General features: G+C 46.7%; 2 long non-coding RNA genes across 2 annotated transcripts; both read left to right on the top strand.

Annotated features, from left to right (window-relative positions):
* Positions 1 to 957: 957 nt before the first annotated feature.
* LOC149348816 (uncharacterized) lies at positions 958 to 5,940 on the top strand. Its single transcript, XR_016292828.1, has 4 exons — positions 958 to 1,129; positions 1,987 to 2,052; positions 4,330 to 4,459; positions 5,805 to 5,940. It is a non-coding gene; the product is annotated as an uncharacterized LOC149348816 (long non-coding RNA).
* Positions 5,941 to 11,819: 5,879 nt separating this feature from the next.
* LOC149348815 (uncharacterized) lies at positions 11,820 to 18,007 on the top strand. The gene is made up of 3 exons (XR_016292827.1): positions 11,820 to 12,102; positions 15,946 to 16,011; positions 17,864 to 18,007. It is a non-coding gene; the product is annotated as an uncharacterized LOC149348815 (long non-coding RNA).
* Positions 18,008 to 19,847: the final 1,840 nt, after the last annotated feature.

The raw sequence follows: 19,847 nt of genomic DNA, 5'->3' as shown, positions 1-19,847 counted from the left end.
ATTCGATGTTCCACTGAGCCACGAACCCAGCGCGGACGCCAAAGTGGCGACTCAAAACATTGTGTCGTCACAGGGTCAGCCAGTAGATAGTCAGATAGCTGAAGCTGGTCAATAAATGACAGTTAATGGATGATAGCCAATGATGCCTGAAATATAATTTGTAGGCAATGAGTAGTGATTAGTTTAACTAAGAAAAATTAACATTTATATAAAATATGCACTAATTAGGGGCACCCGAATTTATTAGTTCATCATCGTCATCCTGGTTACGTCCACTGGAGGAAGGACGCCTCTCCCATACCTCTCCAATTAAACCTGTGCTGTGCCATTACGGCCCCCTTATACCCACGCTTGCCCTCTCTTGGAATCCAGTCTGTTATCCTTAAAGGTGCGCTGAACAGGAATGTGAACTTGTCTTTTTGCCGCGAGAACTCGACCTACACTTTCCTGGCGTGTTTAGAAACTTCGAATGATTGTCCTGTGCGGCCGATGTCCCTAATTTAAATCGGATTAAACGTCCCGACTGCCGTCTTTTTTGAACTCACCGCGGACGGTAGGAGGGGTCGACCAACCTTTCAACCAGTGCCGTGGCGGCTTGCCTCTTTTCCATCGGCGGAGTGATACGTAGTGATCGGCGAAAGCAGAGCGTCCACGCACATTTTTATTTCCGTGCACATTTTTATTCCCACGTGTTAGTTGACTTCTCGGACCTTCCGCGGAGAGTTAAAGAAATAACGGGAGCCGGGACTTTTAATCCGAGTTAGTTTAGGGAAATCGTCCGCACAGGACAATAATTCAAGCTTTCTAAGAATGCTCTTAACGTGTAGATTTAATTCCCGCTTGGAAAATACGAGTTCAGATTCCTCTTTCGAGTACCTTTAACGACCATCAGTTATCTTGTCTTCTCTCTAGGTTCCGAGGCCCAAGGATGTCTGCCATGGAGGACGGTGGTGGCAGCTATGTTCCGGCGCCTTTCGCTGCGGCCAACCGAACCATAGGCTGAGGCCGAGGTCGTGGCCGGGTGTCAGGCAAAACAGCGCCCGTCTTCGGTGGGAAATCCCGGCAACCGCTCGGCCAGGAGCTGAGGCTGCTGTCAACGCAAGATTCTACAGCTGCGACAGTGCCCCAGGTACGCATCATCAGTCGAAACACTAAGCGAAGAAGGTTGCCGAGATTTTTGAAGCAGTTTCGTGGACAGAAGTTTACACTCACTTTTTGTACTGCAGCTGTATATAACGCTGCTGAATTGTACAGTTTGTAAAGCAGAGAAAGGACCAGTGCTTTATTTTACTTTTTCAGCAAATACGGCGATGAGGCGGAACCAGCGGATTTCGGAAGTTAGGCTCTACTTGGCGTTACCCAGAGGTGTCGGACATCAGCCAGCACCTAGCAAATAAAACCTCCCCACTTCAGCTTATCCACAAACAGCTCTTTGAAAACTTCGAAGTGTGAAGAGCTAGGTTATCCACACAGGTGTGAGGGTGAGATAAGGAAGTTTGAGCTGATAAAACGACCGCGACTGGCACAGGGCGCGATTGATAGGAGATCAGCGCTCGTATTGTCTTGTTAGTTCTGTTTTCTTCTTGTTCGAGATGCCCCGCCGCGGTGGTTCAGTGGTTACGGTCCTCGGGTGCTGATCCGAAAGAAGCGGGTTCGATCCCGGCCGCGGCGGCCGAATTTCGATGAAAGCGAAATTCTAGAGGCCCGTGGACTGTGCGATGTCAGTGCACGTTAAAAAACCGCAGGTGGTCGAAATTTGCGGAGGCCTTCACTACGGCGTCCCTCACTGCCTGAGTTGCTTTGGGATGTTAAACCCCAATAAACCGAAAACATCAGTTATCTTGCTTTCACATTAAATGCCCTGGCCATGCCTATTTCTTTTTTTCGCTTTCGACCAAGATATTAACCCACGTTTGTTCTCTCACCAACTCTGCCCTGTGTCTTAGGAATCGCTTAACGTTACGCCTATCATTTTCCTTTCCGTAGGTCTCTGCCTGGTCCTCGGGTTGAGCGTGAACCCTTTTCGTTAGCCTCCAGGTTTCTGCCCCATAGGTGAGTACCGGTAAAATACAGCCGTTATATACTTTTCTCTTGAGGGATATTGGTAAACTACCATTCATGATCTCACAGAACTGGTCAAATGCACTTCATCCCATTCTTATATACCTCTAGTTAATTTCTCTCGTCATTCGGATCTGCCTTCGCTTTCTGTCCTAAATCGACGTATTTTGTTACCAACTCAAGCGCCTCGCTACCGATTGTAAACTGCTGCTTTTTTCGAATTCTGTTTCTTCATATTAACTTTTGTACCCACCATTCAGCTCTGACTGTCGTAAAGCATTGAGCATGCGTTCCAATTGATTTCCTGAGCGACTTAGCGAGCGAATCGGAAGTTGCTGAGGTATTCTCCATTAACTGTTTCCCCAACAACTAACAATACAAGCCTCTGGATACCTCTTGTAAACAGGTGGTGAATAGCATTGGAGAGATCGTGTGTTCCTGCTTGACACCCTTACTGACTTTATGTATGAAGAACTATGGCGGCTGTGGAGCCATTCATTTTCAGCACACTGATGGACACAGATTTTTCACATCACACATCAATGGCACGTACAGTCAGGGACAAAAGTCTCCGGACCACGTGTTTCTCAAACGAAGCCGATAGCTCTACTATCAGACAGCGGCTGGAGACCGCACTTGTGCAGATGAAAGAAGAAAAATTTACCTTTTACCTCCACAAGTGTGGTCTCCAGCCGCCGACTAATAGCAGAGCTATCGGCTTCGATAGAGGAACGCGTGGTCCGGAGACTTTTGTCCCTGACTGTACGGATCTTAAGTGCGTCCGGTAACTTTTACTGGTAAGATTACTGGATGATGTCGATGAATTGGCACAAGGGCAACTTTGGCCAAGGAGTGCCATGTCACTAGGTATTTGAGTCTGCTTAGTGTCACTGATGAAAAATCTCTTTCCCATGAATTATATCCCAAGAAAACCGAGCACCAGGCCGAGGGAAGCTTGTACCCATTGTAATACCGGTAGCTATCGTGCGGTACTGGGGATCCAACACCGCACCTACTGCATTCAAGGCAGTTAAATATTGCTTTCTGTACTCCTTTCATAGCACTAGTGTGACAGCGGAATTGTGTTCATAAGTAAGGGCTTACATCATGGCCAAGCGTGAGGAATTTATTGACATCTGTAGAATGCGCGCTTCATAATCAATCTGATGCGAAACGTTGTACCTGTGTGAAGATGCATTCTTCGTGTCACGGTCACATGAACACACGTCAGTTTGAAGATAGCCTTTACTAGTAATCTCCCCATTCGGAATACAAAGACGCTACTTTCACAGAAAGCGGGGCTTTTGCCAGAAACTCTCAGCAAATAGAGTTGGCCACTTTCGCGTGATACTGAGGTGACATCAGGGCAGGTTTTCCCACTCGGATCCCTGAGGCCAGGCTACATCGCCATTGGCTTCGAAACGGTGATCGCGGAGCCCTTTCTAGCTTTTAATGCGTTGGCATTAGTGCGCTCAGTCCAAGCATAATTGGCGACCACCGTCTGCAAGTAGCAAGTGCGCGCTGGGCTTTACGAACTAGCTCAGCATGTACTTCCTCGGATATTACGCACCTTGGCATGCCACCGCGAATATAACGAACTCTAGTGTGTTCTATCGCATATACCGAACTTTCGCATTTGCACCTGTTGGCGTGTTAACCTCGGATATAAGAAACCTTAGTGTATCACGTCGGATGTAACGATTTAAGAGTGTCAACCACAGATATAGCCAATGTTTGTCAACTAACGCATTCCAACGATTCATCGAGGATAACCTAAAAGTTTTTTTTTATTTACGGCTTTTATTCCAGTCACTGGGAAAACAAAAATCTTAAGTTAATTTTGTGATCGTAATTTTTTCAGCAATAAATATTCACCCTGTAGTCGTGGAATTAATTTTGAAGTAGAAAATTAAAATTCTCTTTGTAGCTGGCAATAGGCCTAATTAGAGGCTCGTCGCGTTTAGTTGGGACTTTTAGATGCAAGCGGGCCATCACGACAACTGGAGTGGCTTGCCGCTCACTGAAAGAGGAGTTTTGTACGCTAACAGACACACATTGCGTGTGGTTCAAGAAGCGTGAAGTTTATGCTCAGTCAGCGATGGACTTTGAACAAATGCCGGTAGCTATGGTTAGATTAACCAAATCGCCTCTACTAAATTACATGACAGATGTGTGATTCTACGAATCTTGCTACTTAACTAAGCAATACATACGCGATTCTTCATCGTTGTTTGCGAGCGTTTGTTTGCGCGTGCATCCATGTTTCAGGCAGAGGCTGAAAATGGCCACCGTGTCCGGCACGGGTTACAGGAACGAAAAAAAACACCGAACAGCTGTCCACTGCTGGGCCAAGGCTACAGGGCCAAGGATGTACCTTGCGGCGGGTTTCCAGCGCTGGGTGAGGAGGACGCACGGATTATTTTTGCTTTGTTAGTGTGATTTTAAACAGCAGATGAAAGCTCAGCTGGAAGGATTTGTTACTGCCATGGTTACTGGAGCTGGGGGGGTATTCTCTCGGTGTCGCCTTTTGCGACACGTCGCATTAGGGCGGGGCCTAAAAACGTGCGTACTGTTGCTCGAAGAAACGAAAAATGCCACCGGCACTTTCGTCGGCGGCTCTTTCATTCACTCCGAAAAGCGACAATTCACCACTGCTGATTCACTAGCAGCCGTAGTTTGGCATCTTTGATTAGTAGGTGTTAATTATTGCAGAGATGTTTGTTTTTTATTTCAAGCAGCATAATGCACGTACTACAGCCAATGGGTATTCACAATGCAAGACTGATGGCACTCATTTCCATTTATCATTCGTTTTACGAACGCGAGGGCGGTTTAAGCCGTGATGAAAATGCCGCTTTTCGTGTCGGTCTCTGAAACTGGCAAGAATTTCTAGGGACCCTACTGAAACGTGAACGACAACATGGAGGTTTTAATGTTCAGTTGTATGTTCGTAAAAGTCTTCACATTGCTTTAAATTATCTTTGGCTCGTGCGGACACTGTTTCAAGGCGCTAACGCGCATTAAAAAAGCCTTGAAGGGTCATGTAGCCGCTAGCGCAAACGCTGCCAAGGCCATCTCGACGCAACGGGCAACGTCTGCTTCGTCGTCTGTTGAAGACGGTGCAAGGTCAGTTCGCATGGTAATGCCGCCGAAAAGCTTCGTCGGTTAAGGCAGACGGGTCGCGATGTCCGCGGACACTCCGCTCTTCTTCGCGGCTTAAAAACCAGGCAAGAGAATGGGATCCATGGCGTCTAGTATCAATTTCCTAGCCCGTTCACCCGCGCGAACCACTTTAGCGCATTCCGTTCTTCGACAAAGCGTAGTGAATGAAGGCGACGTCACAGTGACGTAGCAGGAAGGCGGATCTGTTGTCGTCACGCCGCCGTCACAGCGGCTCGAGGCAATCGGCGAAAAGCGAAGTGGACATGTCGCAAAAGGCGACACCGGGAGACCACCACCCCGTGACCGCCGATTGTTTTAAAAGTGGTAATTTCACGTCAACGCTGACAGTCAAAGGCGTTAGTGATGTGTTGAAGCTCTTGAAAATCGTACTTCGCGGTTATTAACAGGCAACTCGGTCTACCATCCGTGGAGTCGCGATGCTCGATTTTCGCTTAAAAATCAATGCACTGCTCGGGCATCGTGCATTCTTCTAAGGATCAGACTATTACAAGGGTTCAGGCCTTGTCCACTTTGCCTGAAGAGCGCGGTCACTACCATGCTATCCCGTTTCATCTGTGCAGTGTTTTCAGCCCGGCCGTGTGCAATGCCTTCGTCGCGTCTGGCCCGGATGCCTGCACACGGTTTCCCCGCAGCAACGGGCCGAGCATCTCGCCCGCAACCAGTCACTACATCGCCATCAAGTGGAGGGACGTTGAGGTGCGATACTTTTTGCCTTGATCGCAGGACACAGTGCATACTAAATAGCTCTTTACAGATTAAATTTCCACAGTTAGCCCCTAACGGTTAGACTGTCCTGACGAGGCTAGAGCACTTCGGATTGCTTTGCAACTTCCGGAAGCCCGAACTTGCTGTATTTATTTGTTGCTTTTCCGGTGTCAGGGATTTCAGTTACCGCTAGAAATTTTCGACTTGCTCGATCATGTTTTGAGCTCGGTATTTCCCACTGGGTAGTTTCGCTCCATTAGTAGCTTGAATGGCGATTGCAAATGAGGGAAATCACACTGATTGCTAACCATCGATCCGAACCATAAACTCGCAGATGGGTAGACAGGCTAGTTGCCCATTCTAACTTTGGGTCAGCGCAGGCACGCAGGCTTTTCATTTATGGCTGTTTGGAATCCACTCTTGAAGGGGTTCGAGGAGAACGGAGGGGAGGAGCTTGGTCCTGCTAACGGCAGTTTTTTTAAGCATGAAATGCTTTTAGCTCCCGTTGTGGTGACGTCGCGCCGAGACCGAAAGCCAACATCCGGGCACTGAATTACACTCATCCGGGCACTGAAACGAGAACATCCGGGCACCGTACGAGATCTGACGAGATTTAACGAGACTCTCTAAGCCCTTCTACAGGACCGGCATACAAGCGCCGGTAGCTTCGTGCCGAACGGGTGGTGGCGGTCGCCGAACGCCACGGGCTCATGGCCACTTGATGGGGCTGTAACCCCACACCGCCAGATACATTTGTCGACGAAAATAAAGTTTATCCTCCTCCTCCTCCTCCTCCTCCTCCTCCTCCTCCTCCTCCTCCTCCCTTCTGTAGGGTGCGGTTCGGGTGTCCACCGAGATGACAGAGAATTATTGCGTAATTTTTTTTCCTCAAAAACCGTCGCGTTCAAAGGGCAAAGCATCGCGCCGAACGCGTGGTGGCGTTCCGTGGACTGCCTGAAGCAGCGCTACAACACGCTGTCGCGTTCCACTCCTAAAGGCGAAGCTTAAGCGTCATTAATCCGCAGTCAATTAGTAATGAGTCATTAATCAGTAATTAGTCACTAATTAGTAATTGGTCATTACTTCATCAATTGTGTGACGTAATCCAATAGTGACGTCACCAGTGCCACATAGGCAAAGTGGTGCGAAAAACGCTTTCGCCTCTGCGCACTTCGGACAGTTTCGAACGCGCTGCATATACATTCTTGTCAGGCCTGCGTCTCGTCGTGTCCGCGTACGCTTCGTGCTATGCCCGTAAACATTTCATGCTTACTCTAATATCGGTTACGGGGGAGGCAGATATTTTTTTTCAGCGCACGCCCAGCCAGGTCACTGCTCATTGGCTCTCTGTACTGCATACGTCACTTCCGTAGCAGACGCCACGCCGGTTGCGCTCCAGCAGACCACAGGGGCCCAAATACTACATTGCACGCGGGGTCGCGCAGTCCGAGAAATAAGCGATTATATGCATAGCCTTTTCAGTCGGAGAAGTACGCAATCATGTACATAACCTTCTCAGCAGGCGTGCATGGTAGGGTCAAATTTTTGCTGATGCTGCTTCGGAGAAAAAAAAAAAGAGGCAATGTAGTTCTTGGATAAAAGGAAAATTCGTTTAAGCCTTTTTTTCGCCTCCTCGCTCAATTTTACTAGCATTGCCACCAGAGCCAGTTTATAGAAGTTGAATCGATGGGCTGATTGATTTGATGGTGGGAGGGTGGATTGATTGATCGATTAACATATTTTCTGACTTATTCGTTGGTTGATTTAGTGACTGAATGGCAATGATTGATTAACAAATTGATATGTTGATTCATAGATGTACTGAGTGACGGGTTTTCCTCTATAGCAGATGCCCAAGCCGCACTCTCTACATGTTTGGTCTGTCCATTGATTAGTTAATCAACTGACTGACTGACATTGGCTCTTTGATAATTGACATTGACTTTTGACAAACAGATTTGAGTAAATCTGTTTATGATTGATAAACAGATTTACTCATTGATTGTCTGAGCGACTGGCTGATTGATTTATTGAGTGGGAATCGGTGCATGCCGCTCACTGAAAGCAGAGTTTTGTGGCCTAAGAGACGCTCGTTGCCTTTTGTGCTAGAAGTATGGAATTTATGCTCAGATATTGACGGAACTGTAACAAAAACCGGTAGCTGGCCTTAGATTAACCAAATCATCTCTATACTGTACGACAGTCAAGGGCTATTAGTCTAGCCTCAGCTGACTAACCCTGCTATATGACGAAAGAAGCCAACAGCCACAGAAACCAAGGGGCACAGGGGATTTTTTTTAATTAATTTATTTATTTTGTGGTGTTGATCAATTTAGAATATTACTGAACATGCCATCGCTTAAAGCTAATTGATTAGAAAAGCAGAAGAAAAAACAACCACTGCCGCCGGTGGGATCCGAACCCACGACCTCCGAATTACGCGTCCGGTGCTCTACCTCTGAGCTACGGCGACGGCTGTCAAATCTTCTGCTTTCGGGGGTATTTATGTTTACAAGTAACCTAACCTTGAGAGTGTTCATCAGCGCCATCCACGTTCATAAGCGGCGGACGTAGAACGTCCTGAGTAACCGCAGGTAGTGACGTAGAACGTCATCGAACGGAGAGGGTGGAAGCTGCGTGAGAACCCTCTTATGCTTCCTATGGAGTCAAAGCTGCCAGAACCGAGGCCCTCGCTAAGCAATTAAGCAAACAAGGGAAGGGGAATGAGGGGCTCGTTATAAATATGAAAGAAGCCAACAGCCACAGAAACCAAGGGGCACAGGGGATTTTTTTTAATTAATTTATTTATTTTGTGGTGTTGATCAATTTAGAATATTACTGAACATGCCATCGCTTAAAGCTAATTGATTAGAAAAGCAGAAGAAAAAACAACCACTGCCGCCGGTGGGATCCGAACCCACGACCTCCGAATTACGCGTCCGGTGCTCTACCTCTGAGCTACGGCGACGGCTGTCAAATCTTCTGCTTTCGGGGGTATTTATGTTTACAAGTAACCCAACCTAATCGTTGTGTGCGAGCGCTTGTTTGCGTGTGCATCCATGTGTCAGGCAGAGGCTGAAAGTGGCCACCGTGTCCGCCACGGGTGAGCACCAGCGGCAAAGCTGCTTTCTGGAGCCGCTGGTGGTGAGCATTGAAGCAGGCGCCGAGCCCTGTCGACTGCCCAGCCAGGCTGTAGGGCAGATGCATGCCCAGCCGTGGCACCATGAATCAACAGCAACCAACGTGCGGTGGTGACGTGTAAACCCTGCGTCTGTTGCACCCGCAGGGTAAGGAGGACGCACGTTTTTTTTTTCCTCAAGTAGGACCGTAACCACAAAGGGTATTTGTTCTGGTTGTCTCGCACCTTCCTTGTAGGTTGGTTATCCCACGCGTGGTCTTGAGCTTAAAGATTGTTTTATCTACTCGTTTAATTTCTCTAGTGTGGCAGTGGAGCTTTCTTATTAGGAAGTGGTGACAACGTGTCATGTATCGACTAGCGGGGATTCATAGACCGCTTTGTTTCATGACTACTCATTTTCTTGCGATACCTTGTTCCTGTGTGAATATTTTCTCATAAGGAAGGGGTGGACAACATGCTACGCATCAAAGAGTTTGCGGACATTCAGAGACCCTGCTGAGTCTTATTAACTACTCAATCTCATGCGGAATGCTGTTCCTGTGTGAACGTAAATGCTTGTGCCCATAGTGAAACGGATTCGCTCGGTTTTGCAGATTGCGTGTATCCAATTGATTTCGCGATTCGCTAGACAAAGGCACCAGTTTCAGAGAAAACGATGCTTATGTGGTAAAAAACTCAACCAGTGAAAAGCAAGTGTCACCCCAAACCGGCATTTTCTCGAGCTGCTAATTCCTGTAACGTTAATACAGGCTTTCTCGCATGAATCCCTGAGGCTAGTTAACACTGCCTTTATCTTCGAAATGCTGATCACGGAGTCTTTTTCTAGCTTTCGTTCAGGATAATTTTTAATTTATTAGGGGACAAAAAAAAAAGGAAATTTCATTTCGGACCCTAACCTCATCTGCAGTAACTATAGACATTGTGGTGTCGAAGAAGCGGGAACATTTCCAGAGACAGCCACGGACGAAAATCCAACCGAGAAAAAGAATTGCATTCAGTCATCTTCAAGCTTCCTATAACTGAGAGTCAGTTTTAAAGCTCGACACATTGGGGTGGGTCTTTTGGGTAGGACGCCTGTGCCGCTGCTTTAATGTGGCTACTGTTTGCTTGTAGTATACGGAGGGCTAAATATTTCGAACGATTGCTTACCCAGTAGGGGGAAAAGTTTTCAGCTACATGACGCTGAATATCACGAATGAACTTATCAACTCCCAAGTTTGCTGCTGTAGGAATTTACATTCTGCTTTTGAGCGGCTGCCGACGATCTGTGCGGATATTAGGAGAAATATGCGCATGTTGGCTGGAGGCAGGCCGCGGCGACAATAGGATATTGTAAGAGAAGACTGTAAGGACTGCGGTTTGCCACGTACTGCTTGCTTCACTCTGGGACCGGCGAACGGGGTGGGAACTCCGATGGAACAGGGCGACTTGCAATCTACTGGAATCTGATGTTTCTCATTTGTACGAAGGCTTTCTGCAAAGATACCCCCTCCCCCCTTCTTCCAAGTTGGATCATTACGAAGATGCTGAGAGCATTCAGAACATTGACGAAATCGAGCCAGAAACAATATTACGCTATTGTGCATGACATATTACAAAGCTGAAGGGAACACTGGCTCGGCTGTCGGCTCCGTGCAATGATTTTTTTGACGTTCTTTCCTCGTCCTTGGTCAATTAGACCGATTTTCCATAGATTGGCTGATTGGCTGGTTGGCTTACTTACTGACTGGGATTGATTAATAGATTTAATTTCGACTGGTTTTCTTTTAAGCAGATTCACGAGCGACACTTTGAAAAAGCTCGATCTACTGACTGATTTATTTATTGTATGGCTCGATGTTTGATTAATTGGCTGATTGATTGGTTGGCTGATGGACTGGTGAACTGACTAATATTGACTGAGTGGCACAGTGGCTATGGTGCTCGGCTGCTGACCCGAAAGACGCGGGTTCGATCCCGGCCGCGGCGGCTGAATTTCTTTGGAGGAGAAATTCTAGAGGCCCGTGTACTGTGCGATGTCAGTGCACGTTAAAGAACCCCAGGTGGTCGAAGTTTCCGGAGCCCTCCACTACGGCGTCTCTCATAGCCTAAGTCGCTTTGGGACGTTAAACCCCATAAGCCAAACCAACCAGACTGAGTAACCCCTCGATTGACTGATTCGTTGACTGAGTGATTAATCGATCGATTGACTTATTGACAGATTGATACTTATTGACAGATTGATAGCTACATGGTGGCTAATTGGTTATGGCGCTTGGCTGCAGACTCGAAAGACACAGGTTCGATTCCGGCCGCGGCGGCCGAATTTCGATGGAGGCGAAATTCTAGAGGCCCGTGTACTGTGCGATATCAATACAGGTTAAGGAAACCTAGGTGGTCGAAATTTCCGGAGCCTTTCACTACGGTATCCCTCATAGCCTGAGTTGCTTTAGGACGTTAAACCCCTATAAACCATAAAGCGATTGATAAACAGCTTCATTGATCGGTTGATCGACTCATTGATTGACACAGTGATTGATAGACAGATTGAGTGACTGATTTATTTATTTAGTTATTGGCAAACGGTGCACGCCACTCACTGAAAGCGCTGTTTTGTGCGTCATCAAACACTCATTGCCTGTGGTTCTAGGATTGAATTTATGTTAGCCAGCGATCGACTTAGATCAAATGCCGGTGCCTGGGGTTAGATTAATGAAATCCTTTCTACTAAATGACAGCGTGGGTTCGTGAGTGTATGCATCTGGCTGCCTAACTCAGCCATACGTGCGCGATTCTTCATATCGTTGCGTGAGAGCGTTTGTTTGCCTGTGCATCCATGTTTCAGGCAGAGGCTGAAAATGGCCACCGTGTCCACCATAGGTGAGAAGAGCAGGCTATACGAAGAGCGAACCTCTGTCCACTGCTGAGCCCAGGCTCTACACAGCCAGTGCACCGCCCGGGTAGCACCATGAATGGGCAGCAGCCGGCGTGCGCTCCCTCCGCATCGGCCGTGCTGCGCCTCAGGCAAGCGCTGGGTGAGGAAGCTGCGTGCTTTATTTTTTCTCTTTATTATTACTGTAAGTGCGTATGGTTGCACAGTTTTTGGAATTAGTTCTGGCTGTCCCGTTACTGCTTTGCATTGCATCCGTTAATGAGGAAGCATTCGATGTCCCACTGAGCCGCCGACCCGGCGTGGACATCAAATGTGGCGACACATTACCTTGTGTCGTCACAGGGTCAGCCAGTAGATAGTCAGATAGCTGAAGCTGGTCAATAAATGACAGTTAATAGATAATAGCCAACGATACCTAAAAGATAATTGGGAGGCAATAAGTGCTGATAAGTTAGCATTGAAAAATAGCTACTGGCTATTAACAAAGAAAAATTAACATTTATAGAAAGTATGCAGTAATTAGTAATTAGTGCCACCGGAATCAATAGTTCATCATCATTATGCTGGCTACGTCCACTGGAGGAAGAAGGCCTCTCCCATACCTCTCCAATTAAACCTGTGCTGTGCCAGGTGCTGCCCCCCTTATCTTCACGCTTGCCTTCTCTTGGAATCCAGTCTGTTACCCTTAAAGGTGCACTGAACAGGAATCAGAACTCGTCTTTTTGCCGCGAGAACTCGAACTGCATATTCCGACCATTTTTAGAAACTTCGAATGATTGTCCTGTGCGGCCGATTTCCCTAAATTAACTCGGATTAAACATCTCGGCTCCCGCCTTTTTTTGAAATCACCGCAGACGGTAGGAGGGGTCGACAAACCTTTCACCCAGTCCCGTGGCGGCTTGCCACTCTGCCATCGGCGGAGTGATACGTAGTGATCGGCGAAAGCAGAGGTCCACGCCCATTTTTATTTGTGTGCACATTTTTATTTCCACGCGTTAGTTGACTGCTCCTACCTTCTGCGGTGAGTTCAAAAAAGGCGGGAGCCGGGGGTTTAATTCGATATTTCAATTAGGAAAATCAGCCAGCCACGCAAGACAATACTTGGAAGTTCCTAAGAATGCCGGAAACGCGTATATCGAGTTACCGCGGTAAAAAGCCGAGTTCAGATTCCTCTTTAGTGTATCTTTAACTAAAGAGGAATCTGAGATAGGTGAGAACTAGGTGTGGGATTTCTCATAAATCAGGATATAGCTGGCAACATCGAGGAGTTTTACAGTATTAACGAGAGAGTGGCAGCTATCGTAATTAGGCTTAATAAGAGGTACAAGCTGAAGGTGGTGCAGGCCTACGCGCCTACATCAAGCCATGATGACCAGATAGTTGAAAGCTTCTATGAGGATGTGGAATCGGCAATGACCAAAGTAAAATCACAGTACACTGTACTGATGGGCGACTTTAATGCAAAGGTAGGTAAAAAGCAGGCTGGAGACAAGGCGGTAGGTGACTATGGCATAGGTTCTAGGAACAGTAGGGGAGAGTTATTAGTAGAGTTCGCAGATAGAAATAATTTACGGATTATGAATACCTTCTTCCGCAAATGAGCAAACAGGAAGTGGACGTGGAAGAGCCCCAATGGTGAGACTAAAAATGAAATAGACTTCATACTGTGTGCACACCCTGGCATCGTAGAGGATGTGGATGTCCTCGGTAAGGTCCGGTGCAGCGACCACAGAATGGTAAGGTCTCGTATTAGCTTAGATTTGAAGAGGGAACGGAGGAAACTGGTGAATCGAAAGGCTATTAACGAATTAGCGTTAAGAGGGAAGGTAGAGGAACTCAGAATGTCGCTGCAAAACAGATTTTCCGCTTTAAGTGAACAAGACGACCGCAGTGATGAAACAATGGATGATAATCTTACAGCTATCGTTACAGAGTGCGCCACAGAAGTAGGTGGTAGGATGGTTCGACAGGATACCAACAAGCTATCTCAGGAGACTAAAGATCTGATTAAGAAACGTCAAAGCATGAGGACGTCTAACTCCACAGACAGGATAGAACTAGCAGAGCTATCTAAGTTAATAAATAAGCGCAAGGTAGCCGACATAAGAAAGTTTAACATGGAGAAAATCGAGCATGCTCTAAGGAATGGAGGTAGCCTAAAATAAGTGAGGAGAAAACTGGGCATAGGTAAAAACCAGATGTATGCGCTAAAAGACAAACAGGGCAATGTCATCAGCAATATGGATAAGATAGTTGAATTAGCTGAAGAGTTCTACATCATCAAGTTACTGAGGGAGGCAGCCGAGCACAGCAATGGGACATCCCGCCAGTAACGAAGGAGGAAGTAAAGAAAGCCTTAGGAGCAATGCAAAGAGGGAAAGCAGCTGGTGGGGATCAGGTAACCGCAGATTTGCTGAAGGACGGAGGAGAGATTGTGCTACAAAAACTAGCCACCCTGTATACGCAATGCCTTGTGACCTCGAGAGTACCAGAAGCTTGGAAGAACGCTAACATTATCTTAATTCATAAGAAAGGAGACGTCAAGGACTTGAAGAATTACAGACCGATCAGCTTATTGTCCGTTGCCTACAAGGTATTTACTAAGGTAATCGCTAATAGAATCAGGACAACCTTGGACTTTAGTCAACAAATGATCAGGCAGGCTTTCGTAAAAGATACTCGACAATAGAACACATTCACACTATCAATCAGGTGATAGAGAAATGCGCAGAATATAACCAACCCCTATATATAGCCTTCATTGATTACGAGAAAGCATTCGACTCAGTGGAAACCTCAGCTGTCATGCAGGCATTGCGGAATCAGGGTGTGGAAGAGTGCTATGTGAAAATATTGGAAGATATTTATAACGATTGCACAGCTACTATAGTTCTCCATAAAGTCAGCAATAAAATTCCAATACGGAAAGGTGTCAGGCAGGGAGACACGATCTCGCCAATGCTCTTCACTGCCTGCTTACAGGAGGTATTCCGGGGACTGGAATGGGAAGAGTTGGGGATAAGAGTTAATGGAGAATACCTGAGTAATTTGCGATTCGCTGATGGCATTGCCTTGCTAAGCCACTCGGGACAAGAACTGCAAAGCATGATCAATCAGCTAGACAGGCAGAGCAGAACGGTGGGGCTAAGAATTAACATGCAGAAAACCAAAGTAATGTTCATTAGCATTGCAAGGGAACAGCAGTTCGCAATTGGTATCGAGGTGCTAGAAGTAGTAAGGGAATATGTCTACTTAGGGCAGGTAGTGACCGCAGATCCGGATCATGAGAGGGAAATAACTAGAAGAATAAGAATGGGGTGGAGTGCGTATGGCAGGTTCTCTCAGGACATGAATGGTAGCTTATCAATATCCATGAAGAGAAAAGTATATAACAGCTGTATCCTACCGGTACTCACCTATGGGGCAGAAACGTGGAGGCTAACAAAGAGGGTTCAGCTTAAGTTAAGAACAACGCAGCGAGCTATGGAAAGGAAAATGATAGGTGGAACGTTAAGAGATCGGAAGAGGGCGGAGTGGGTGAGGGAACAAACGCGGGTTAATGACATCCTAGTTGAAATCAAGAGGAAGAAGTGGGCTTCGGCAGGGCATGTAATGCGAAGGCAATATAACCGCTGGTCCGTAAGGGTAACGGAGTGGATTCCAAGAGAAAGCAAACGTAGCAGGGGACGGCAGAAAGTTAGGTGGGCAGATGAGAGTAAGAAGTTTGCGGGGATACAGTGGCGGCAACTATCAAAGGACAGGGTTAATTGGAGAGACACGGGAGAGGCCTTTGCCCTGCAGTGGGTGTAGTCAGGCTGATGATGATGATGATGAGTTATCTCGCCTGCACATTAAATGCCCTGACCATGCCCATTTCTTCTTTTTGATTTCGACCAAGATATTAACCCACATTTGTTCTCTGACCAACTCTGCTCTGTTTCTTAGGAATAGCTTAACGTTACACCTGTCATTTTCCTTTTCATAGGTCTTTGCCTGGTCCTCGGGTTGAGCCTGAAACCTTTTCGTTAGCCTCCAGGTTTCTGCCCCATAGGTGAGTATCCGTAGTATACGGCTGTTACATACTCCTCTCTTCAGGGATATTGGTAAACTTCCATTCATGATCTCGCAGAACTGGCCAAATTCACTTACCCCATTCTTATACCTCTAGTTATTTTCCTCTCGTCATCTGGATCTGCCTTCTCTTCCTGTCCTAAGTTGACGTATTCCATTACCAACCCATGCGCCTCGCTACCGATTGTAAACTGCCGTTCTTTTGCAAATCTGTTTCTTCACATATATTTTTCTACCCACCATTCAGCTCTGACTGTGACTGCCGTAAGTCATTGTCCCGCCGCGGTGGCTCAGTAGTTACGGCGCTCGGCTGCTGACCCGAAAGACGCGGGTTCGATCCCGGCCTCGGCGGTCGAATTTCGATGAAGGCAAAATTCTAAAGGCCCGTGTACTGTGCGAGGTCAGTGCACATTAAAGAACCCGAAGTGGTCGAAATTTCCGGTGCCCTACACTACAGCGTCCTCATAGCCCGAGTTGTAAACGCCAATAAACCTAAATCTTTCTTGCTTTTAATGCGTTAGCATTAGAGCGGTCAGTGTGAGCAGAATTGGCGACCACCGTCTGTCAGCAGCCAGTGGCAGGTGGAAACCTGCCCACTGGGCTTTAGGAACAACATTAGCATGTACTCCCTCGGATATAATGCACCTTGGCATGCCACCTCGGATATAAAGAACTCTAGTGTGTTAACCTCGCATGTACAGAACTTTCGTGTCTGCACCTGTTGGTGTAATAATCCCGGATATAACAAACATTATTGTATCATATCAGATATAACGAACTTAGAGTGTCAACCACAGATATAACCAAATGTTTGGCTGCAAACGCATTCAAATGATTCATCGAGGATCACCTAAGAGTTTTTATTCGCGGCTTTCATTCCAGTGACTGGGAAAAAAAAAACTTAAGTTCATTTTGTGATCCTAATTTTTTCAATAAATATTGACCTTGTACTGTCGGTCAAGCGTGAAGGTGGCCAGAAAGAGCCTTGAAATTAATTTTCAAGTAGGATATTGAAACTATTTTTGTAGCTGAGAATAATAGGCTTGAAGGCTCGTCGCGTTTAGATGGGACTTTTAGGTAGGACGTGTGTGCTGCTTTGTGTCTGCGCTGAAATGAACGAAAACAGAGGTTTTATTACCCTGTAAAGGTACAGACACTACTGTTGATGAGTGAATCACACTTATTGGGCATGCGATAAACGAGGTCACGAAGGACGTTGATTTGATTTCTTGATTAATGCGAAAGCATTACATGCCTCTGCGGCATCAGCAAAAAAGTGTCCGCAAATTTGTACGCACGATTACGTCGTTCTCTTGAGATAAAAGCGTGAAGGTGTGATTGTGATAGATAGTGCGTGATAAGATGTTTCCATAGGAAAAATTTGGTTCCCGAGCTTTAGTTTGTTCATTAATCAAAGTCGAAAAAACGAGAAATGCGTGAAAGTGTGATTGTGACAGATAGTGCGTGATAAGATGTTTCCATAGAGAAAATGTGGTTGTCTTAGACGTCAAAATAGTGATGGACGTCGATATAACAGATGGACGTTAGAACAGCCACGGGCGTTGATTTTGTATGTGGGCGTTTGGGTTCGCATTGCTTCAATGCTGGTTGCCGCAGTGGTCTCGAAAAGTTTTTTTTCCCATGATCATTTGGAAACATTCTTTCGGCTTGAGCACGCTTCTGATGGTTGCTGAATCGAAGGACCAAATTGCTTGATTGCACCACCACCACTGGCTGCGCTGTTGAGTTTGCAAAATGGTTTTCTTGCTTCGTGAAGGAAGGAGTCATCTGACTCTCTGAGCAGTGCACTGGAATTTTGGTATTCTACGCAGGCATTCCTTTCCGGCACATCGATACACGCATCAGGCGCCTCTCACCACCGTGCCTCTTGGACACAAAGCGAAAGAGGTGGCAGAAAGGGATAAGAAGTGCTGTTACAAGCCACGTGACCCTGCTGTGCTTGCGTGGACTTGCCTCCGACCACCGGAATGGCCAGCAAGTCCTGGTGCGGCTGGAGTGAGACGTAGCCATCAGCGCTTGAGCGGCGTGATTTAAATAAAGTTGATGCATATTCATCCCTCCGTGTCTGTACCGGCACCAACTCCAGGGATGCGAAGAATGTTATGCAGTTTAGCTCTGTTGAGTCAGCCTCGCTTTGTGTTGGCGAAACGACAGGGGCGCCTACGCTGGCAAGCTGGTACAGATTAATGATTAAGCGTACTCCGACGCCTCCTTTGAGACGACTGTATACCCCGTTTCATACAGCAGCAGGCAATGCTGCGGAGGCTATGGAAGTAGTACGTTCGCCAACCCATATGGCACCGCCACGTATCAATCATCCTTTTGAAAAACCGGTGAGTATATGGACGAAAACGATGGGCGGTGTTAATGATGTAGTAGCACTGAAAATACTCTCGAAGGTATGAGGCGCTCAGTGTTGGGGCCTCTTGGCTGTAATTTGCGCTGTGTGAACTAGCTTATGGGTGCGGATTGAGTAGGAGCGACTCGACCGTCTAACCACATATCGTACCGTCACATACAATTCTTGTTTCTCGAAGTTTCGATGAGTAGCAGGACCAAAACATGCAAGAGGTAAAACGAATTTCGAGCGGTTCCTGTCACGGTACTTGAAATCTGTCGCAGCAAATATGTTTGTGTTCACATTGGTTTTATAACGAACTACTTTTTGGGCGGGGACTTAGCCTTTGCGAGCAGGTGCGCTAACTTTGGCAGCGTTTCTTGCTATGTATGAAACTGAGTAAAAACAATGCGGTGGAAAGGTTTATTGGATATCGGTGAGCAAACAACAGCTATTTAGGCATAGAAATGCCAGCCAATCTCACGTTGGCCATGCAGGTATGAAAGAACAGGCTCTTTACACTAGTAGCAATACTAAACTTAGAGGCGGGGAGGCTGAGTAATGTCAAATTTTTTTCTGAGGCGATACGTCCCCTAAATTTTTGCTGCCGTCTGCACATTTGTTCCACCCACAGCAACCTTATGAATGTTTCAGGTTAGGGCAGCTGGTTGGTTGGTGATGAACTAAAAAAAAAGGATTGTTGGCAAAAATTCAGGGTCAATTTGACTGAAGTGCGTAAAGGCAAAAGCGTTTTCCGCACCACTTTGGCTATCTCTGTGGCGCTGGTGACGCCACCACTGGATGACGTCACATATAATTAATCACTAATTACCATTCAGATTTGCCGGGGTCGGAGAGATGCCTCAGTATTTTGCACGTCTTTGCTATGCTCATGCCCCTTTATCTCGTCGCTCCTGCCGTACAAATTTTGCTCGTTTAGTTTTATCGCATACGTTTCCATTTCTTTGGTGGGCATGGCTCGCGAACGCCTTAAGTTTGTTCCATTTTAAAACGGAAGCCTTTAATGCCTCATCGTTGTAAGCAGAAGTTGTCGACAGAAATGTCATGCTTTTCAATTGGTCGAAACGGTCGTGACGTCACAGTGCGCGAATTTCAAACGGGGTCAATTGTTCTTTGGCTACTAACCATGCAACCAATTAAAGGGATTGTTTAGTGATGCTCCAAGTAAGTTTGACTGAGTTTAATTAATTCCCTCTTAACCTATTAGTCAAACCTTTCTAGTCACACCAGATAAATAAATAAAACCCAGTAAGAAATTTGCCGAGCTTGCGAATCGAACCCCGGTCTCCAGAGTGCGAGTCGAGCACGCTACCGCTCCTCCCTGCCAGCTCGATGGTTTCGAATGAACAAAGGTGCGTCTAGTGAATACGGTGTCTTCGTTCACTCCCATCTTCCTCCCTTCCCGTTACGGCGATGTTTATAGGTGTCCACCGAGA

The sequence above is a fragment of the Amblyomma mixtum genome, chromosome 4, assembly GCF_055824585.1.
Source record: "Amblyomma mixtum isolate Tamu chromosome 4, ASM5582458v1, whole genome shotgun sequence".
NCBI classification, from domain to species: Eukaryota; Metazoa; Arthropoda; class Arachnida; order Ixodida; family Ixodidae; genus Amblyomma; species Amblyomma mixtum.
The sequence above is the reverse complement of the archived record's forward strand: the minus strand, read 5'-3'. Positions and strand labels throughout refer to the sequence as shown.